The sequence below is a fragment of the Nuphar pumila genome, chromosome 12 (genome assembly GCF_984573655.1).
Source record: "Nuphar pumila chromosome 12, dmNupPumi1.hap1.1, whole genome shotgun sequence".
NCBI classification, from domain to species: domain Eukaryota; kingdom Viridiplantae; phylum Streptophyta; class Magnoliopsida; order Nymphaeales; family Nymphaeaceae; genus Nuphar; species Nuphar pumila.
In genome coordinates, this window is record NC_143260.1 from 36148365 (window position 1) to 36155867 (window position 7503).

Genomic DNA, 7503 nt, shown 5'->3' on the forward strand with positions numbered 1-7503 from the left:
CCTGAACTGATGCATCCCTCTTATAGATCACAGTGACCAATCAAAGTACTTTCTATGCATTGCTTATGTAGAGAAAGAATCTACCCACAATTATTTTGCTTAATTATTTGGGTGATTTTGGTTAATTTTTCTTAAGGTCAGGGGTGCTTTTGTAATTCTGGAAGGTCGGATGGTGTCGGCAGTGACGCGTCACGGTTAAGTCGTGGGGGCGTGTTTGGCCCTCACCGTCGATCACGATATTCCAACGGCAACAACCAATTCTTATTTGCGCATTATCAAAAACACCCTCTGAGTACCAATAATACTACTACAATACCCCAACCAAAATTGCCTGCCAGTTTTTCTCAATGGACTTCAATGCCCTTGCTTCGCCAACGATCCGTACCCGGGGCTCCCCTACTTGGTTTTGGTATGTAAACCGGTCGGGCTTGGGCTGGATCTAGGTCTTACTTAATCAGATTTAGTTGGGTTTGACATAATGGGATCAGCATTAGGGTTCAGAGTAAAAGAGAAAAAGATATAACCAAACCCAGATCCGATTAGCTTAAAACCTGATATTTACACTTAATCCGTTTGGGTTTGAATGCAAGACTTAATACCAAACCTGACTAATCATATTCGAATTGGGGTTAGATATTGAGATAGATTCGACCTTTTGACATCCCTAACATGTAGAGGTGTCAACGGATCGGGTTTAGTTTGGACACAAGTAGAATCAGACCTGGCCCTGATTTTTGGGTATGATATTGGGTCTAGATCCATCTTTAATAGGACCCACTATAAGAAAAACCATGCCCAGACCCTATAAAAACTACATAAGCCAGACGGAGCCATACCCTGTAAAATAATATTTTGTATCATTTTTATATTAAAAATTTGTGGGACATATTTAGAACTCAGGAGTGGGTCTGGTATAAAATTTCACAAACTATACCCAGATTCATGTATTAATCAGACCTTCAAGTCCGGACCTCGTTCTTAATGGAATCTTCTTATTTATCACCGTACCCGGACCCTATAGTGTTTGATATAGGTCGGGTCCGGGTAAACCCGACCTATTGACACCCCTATTAACATGGTCTCCGATGAGAAAAAGGGTAGTTTAGTCATCTTCATAGAAGTGCATATTTGTTTTAGAAAGGGGCTTTTGAAAAACCAAATTCCTGCAATATAAGGACATTTTAGTAATTTCGTGGCGCTTATTCTTGTTATCTCCCAACACTCGAACCTCCCCTCTTATTCTTCTCCTCCTCTTCTCATCTTCCTCCTTTGCTCTTTCTCTCTCTCATTTGGTGAGTTCTTATTCTCTTCCTTTTGTAAGTTTTTCTTGATGTAGTTGGAATTGTATAATCATAGAACAAATATCACGAAATCACCGTTAATTTTTCCTGTTTTTTCATTTGAAAGATTGATTTCCGACACTGTTTTTCAGGGTTTCTGAGGAGAAACCTATACCCGGAAATTACTTTCTCCCGCTTGATGTGTTTGGGATTTGATCGTTGATTTTCAGTGTTTCTCTTTTCTCTTTTCTGTTTGTTTCTGATGAAGGGAAAAAGGGGGCGGAGATGGCGAGCTTCGACAAAGTTTCTTCAGAGGAGGAGGTGAGTATTTTCCTTCCCCAAACACCATCATTCTTCTTCTTCTTCTTCTTCTCCAAATCACCCTCATAATTCTGTCGAAATTACCTTTATGCCATTAGCGGAACCTAAGCACCGTCGGATTTTTCCTAAACACCATCGGAGCCGTTGGATTATTTGAGTAATTATTCAAGCTTTTATTTTCATTTTCATCTTCTTTTCTGTTCCTTTTTTTTCTCGCGGGAGCCAAATGTCACGTATGTGCTTGTCATTTCAACCACAACCGTCCATCAAGTTTGGCTTTTGTACTGCAATTAGGCCTTGAGGCTTAAACTCACCAGGGATTCTATTAGTTGAAAATGACCACCAATGCCCTTTTCCGGATACCAGTAACTTGGCCTCTGTTTGGGAACCTGTGGAATGGTCGAGAAATGGATTCCCACGACCCGCTTTTCACTGTTTGGGGATCCAACCGATATGGAATATAGAACTCTTCGTCTATATGGATATGGATGTTGGTCTAAGTCCCCTATCCGATTAACCTAAATTCGTTTACCTGGGTTTGGTCAGTCTATGCTATATACAATTCACCAAACAACCGAGCCTACCATGGAGCCACCAAACCGGAAATAGGATCCGAGCCTACATCAAATAGAAATTCAAGCAGTTTGGGTATTGAAAGCGGGTCCGGTCCAACTACATGTTTTCCCATGGCTCTACATTTGAACCTGCCAAGTACTTTTTCTTTCTCTTGGGAAAAGATGTTTGAATGGGACAGCGTTTTCCATGACTTTGGCAAAACTATGATTCCCTGCATTCAACTCCGCTGTGCGATTGGAATTGGAATTCCAACATACTTCTGCCGACACTGACCCATATCAGAATACAACCTAAGATCTCATCTGGTCGGGTCTAGGCTGGAGATTATGGGTGGATCCAGTTCAGGGCTTCCAAAACCCTATTCGAATTCGGGTCACGGTTCCAAAATCCATTAAAACTGATCACTAATATTATCTCTATTTATGTGGGCGCACAGGGAACCACGTTAGCAAATAAATATGGAGCAATCGTTCCAAAGAAGAAGCCCCTCATCTCAAAGGTGACTTTTCAAATCGATGAAAATTGTGTAGTTTCTATTCTTTTATGGAAATCGAGCTTTATCACCGTTGACCTGGGAGATCGACGGTGCCAAGTAGGGGACCATATCTTATTAGGTGGGTCCCAACATGCAAGGATCCACCGGACCACCACACGTTGACGATGATGGGGTTGCTGGTCCCATTCAATATCTCCACGTTTGTATCGCTATCCGATGGATCCGTATTTTGATCAGATTGGTCCTTATTAGGTCATATATCAAGTTTAGCCCTTTAAATAAATAAATAATATATAGATAAAGAAAACTTTAAATTTTCAAAATTCCTGAAGCTTTTTGTCTATCAGACCACATGTGACCTATGTGTAGGTTTTTCAATATCTTTAAAAATGGATGACCCATAAATAGGGGTGTCAACGAGTCCGGTTTAGACTTGTACCAAACCCTACAGGGTCCTCTGGGTATGGTAATAAATAAGAAGACTTGATTAGAACATTGGTCCTGACCCAAAGGCCCGATTAATACATGGAGCTGGGTATAGTCTGTAAAATTTTATACCAGACCCAGGTGAGACCTGAGTTCCTATTATGACCCACAAATTTTCTGTGTAAAAATGATAAAAAAAATACTATTTTACCAGGTCTGGCTTGGGTCTGGTTCATGTAGTTTTTATTGGGTTCAGGTATGATTTCTCTTGTAGTGGGTCCGATTAGACTCTGATACCATACCCAAAAATTGGGGTCTTGGTTCTACCTGAGTCCGAACCAAACCCGACCTGTTGACAACCCTAGCCACAATGTACCAAAATTTCAAGACCTAAAAAAACATTAATTTTGTGTCTAAGAAACATTTTCCAAAGCATAATTCCTATCAACTAAACTATGTTGAATGCATTTATGAAACTGTGTTTGGTATTGAAGGGCTTAATTTGCCTTATGCTGGTTCAACTTGTGGTACCTACCATCATTGTCTCAGAAGCCTAAAACTCCTAGACTATAACCCCTTTTCGCTGGACCTATGCTGGGTGTTGGCTTGTGCAAGGAAGTGACACCTGCAGGATTTGAACCTAGGCCGCTTTGGGACCGAAAAAAAAAACCTAATTTTTCATTTTTTTTAATCTAAGAGGCAAATTAGCATAGGGCTGCTCATGAGGGCTCCGCTTATCTGGAAAGGGTGACCTATGAACATCATTGAAGTTGAAGGTACGTCACAAGTTTGAAACATGTCCTTTCTGGCAACGGCATAGCTGGGTGTACTCCTTGGTGGCAAAAGGGGGGAGGGGGGCTGCGGCTTTACCCGAATAAACTTGGTGCATGAGGTGGTTTTCCTAGATTATCCAAGAAAACCCCGGCATGGGGCAGTTCCCAAAATAACATCCTTGTATTATTTCCTTCACTTATAGAAAAATTGAAATGTGTCTAAGATTTTGACATGCCTTGCTAACATCTCATTGAAAATTTTGGATTTAACAGGATCATGGGAGGGTTTTTTTCGACTCCGCTGATTGGGCTTTGGGCAAGGTTTGATTTCTTATGCAATCCTTAGAGAAAATGGCCAACAAGAGCTAAATAAATAAATAAAATCAATAAAAAAAAGCTTGGTCAGTCTAACTACCCTCAAATCAAGGGTGCAAGTTTTATATATTATTGTGTTGTTTTGATGTGAATTTATACTTTCTTGAACAAAGAAAATTTTGGTACCTTATGGGCTGTTAAAATCTTATATTTACATGTCACAATTACATTTACTAAATAAACATAGTTTATACTCAGCGTTTGAACCATGAAAAAATTCAAAAGATGTGTAAAAAAAAAGGATGGTTTTTACTAGATAGGATTCTCGATCCATTGAACCAGATATTACCCGTAAATAAATAAATAAATATTACATATCCTTGTGACATTGCCCAGGATTTCAGATGTATTTTTAGTTGAGATGTTTATCCATAACTTTTATTCACCACCTAATTCTCTTTTTTTTTTTAAAGTTTTTCCACCATCTAATTCTTTTTTTCATTTCCCTTGTTTAAGCAAGGAGAAGCGCAGAAATCAAAAACTGCCGTAGAGTCCTTGCGACCAAAATTGCAGGTATGGTGTTAAAAAAAAGAAATATAAAAAATCAAAAATTAAAAGAAAACCCATATTGGTGTGTTTTATTTATTCCTACATCCATCTTGGATTTCTTAGAACAGTCTGTCTGTTCAAGAGAGTCATGTTTTTGCCTTTTTGTTTCTGATGTATACGTCGTGGAGCCTTCGCTTCTAAGCCTGTGACACTGTGAGCCGTGTTTAAAGACTCAGTTTGAGCTTGACTTGGTCAATTCTGATTGAGAGTTACATCTGGCTCAAACCATGCAACGAGTCAAGAAATGGCATGGTTGACTCAGTAGAGCCTGGTTGGAGCTGCTCTTCCAAGACCATATTTTCCACTCTTTCAAATGGTTGGTTGATTTGGTTGTTTTTTTTTTTTACCTAAAACGTGATTAAAGTCAACCAAGAGTTCCAAATCTTGATTTAGATTGACATGGCGGTCGGCCTAACCGGAGTCATTTTCTCAACTGATCTGAGTTGACTTTGACTGGGCCAACTAAACCTAGTTCGTCTTTGAAAATATGTAGTTTTTTTTTAATGACAAACAAACTGCCCCTGGGACGGAGACCTAGTCGCAAAACTCCATGGGTGCACCCCTCACCCTCGGGGAATCGCCTTGCTTCGGCTACTCTTACATTTTCCACTCAAGTGCCCCTGTGGTCATCTGGTAGGGGTGACTTGTGAAAGCCATCAATATCACGAGTTCGAAATCCATGAGTGCTCGTCCCCTGCTGGGAGATGCCCTCCCTAGTGGGAATGGGAGGCCTAAGGTTTGTTATTTTGGATAATTATAGGGATGCACTTCTTTTCCCTAACTGTCGACTTGGACTACTACAGTTTTCAACGTTCAATAGAATTTGACAAACTTTGCCTTTCTACAGAGAACGCCACACCAACAGCTTCCCCCTCGAAGACCAACTTGTACTTCGAGCAAGACTTTGGTTAGTTAGCACCAGCTTCCCCCCCCCCCCACTCTCTCTTTATTTTTATATATATATATATATATATATATATATATATATATATATATATATATATATATATATATATATATATATATATATATATATATATTTATTTATTTATTTGGTGCAATTGAATGCATGAAACTGTTGAATACAATTGACCTCCTTTTCATATTATTGAAAATTATGGATGAGATTTATAAAGTTTATATAGTATAAAAAGAGTTTTGAATTATATGATTGTGAGATGTAAGCATGTTTTGTAAGAGCTTCAAAAATCAACAGCCTCCAATGCACTAAAATTTCAAAATACAAAATATAGTAGTTTTAGATAGAGATAACATGATCCAAAGATTCTTAACAAACAAACCATGTTGAACACATCTATTGTATATGGTAAGTTTGATTGTGTTTTTTGAAAAATAAAAATACTCTTCAAAACATATTCACTATAAAAATCTCATAAGGTTTTAAATCTCATGAGACCCTGTGAAAAAATGAATCTTCTAAATCTCACTTTTGGGTTTTATGCCACTTTTTATGAAGTTTCTTTTGAGTTATGATTTTTAGCTCAATAATTTTGTGCTTTCAATAACATCAAATATTAACACACACACACACACACACACACACATATATATATATATATATAGCCCTTCTCTAAGTAACCCTTCTTTTAACAACATTTGTATTAGTAGAAACCAGTCCTTTGATCATGTTTTCCTAACATGTATCTTTGGATTTGTTGATCAACCCATAGCATTCTGAATTTTCAATTCTCAAAAAATTATATTTTTATGTTAAAAAAGACCAAAAGGTCAATTCCTACTGTTTTGAAGTGACTGACCTTTTGTGTATAGCACCGTGCTTGATGATCTTGGTACACAATGGGGCCATAGATTAGGCTTAAATAGAATTTGAAAATTTTTCCTTTTGAAATATTGTACATAATATATCATACTGACATATTTTCTGTTTTAAATTGGCAGAGCGAGTAGCTTATGGATTCAGCAGAACGGGAGCTCAAAAATATGATAGTTTTTATTGAAAGTGTATTGGCTTGATTTCTGCAAAGCATCCATTGTTGTTTTTTTTCCTTTTGTCAAGACTGTTACCTCTCCAATATACAATAAGCACAATGACAGAAAAGAAAGAGAAAGAAAGAAGGGAAATAAAACTAGCTTATATATAACTAATGGATTAGTTTTTTTTTATTTTTGTGGATAATTCAAGAAAAAAAGTCACTCATCATCGACGGCATATCGGCTGGCCTCAGGTTGGTAAAACCCTTTAGGGGACCTTGCCCACCAACGAATACACCCAACTTCGACCTTGTAGCAAGTGACACTACCTATGAGTTTTGAACTTGTAATGTCCCCTCAACTTGGTGATATTCACAAGTCACCCCTACCAGATAAGTGGTAGCCTTGTGGGCTCTAATGAATTAACTATAGCAATGTTGTGGGTATCAGTATCGGTGTCGGTCCTGTATCGTTTGGCCAATGATTCAACTGAATGGGCCGATATCGATACTCAAGTGAATCGGCCAAAAAATGATTAAAAAACATTGTGTCAATCGGAACATGACACACGTCAAAGTCATTAAAATAATACTAAAATATATTTTTAAGTATTTTTATATTTATTAAAAAATAGATGATTCAAGGTGAAGCATATCGATTTTCTGCTGATACGATAAGTGTATCGGACGATACAGACCGAGACGCACCGATACTGACAACATTGCTTAGGGGTGTGCCATGTGTAGAAGACTGG

General features: G+C 38.0%; 1 long non-coding RNA gene across 1 annotated transcript; it reads left to right on the forward strand.

Moving 5' to 3' along the window:
- Positions 1-1203: 1203 nt before the first annotated feature.
- LOC149820690 (uncharacterized) lies at positions 1204-6923 on the forward strand. The gene is made up of 7 exons (XR_016426610.1): positions 1204-1292; positions 1549-1601; positions 2614-2676; positions 4146-4193; positions 4704-4760; positions 5644-5703; positions 6717-6923. It is a non-coding gene; the product is annotated as an uncharacterized LOC149820690 (long non-coding RNA).
- The last annotated feature ends 580 nt before the right edge of the window (positions 6924-7503 follow it).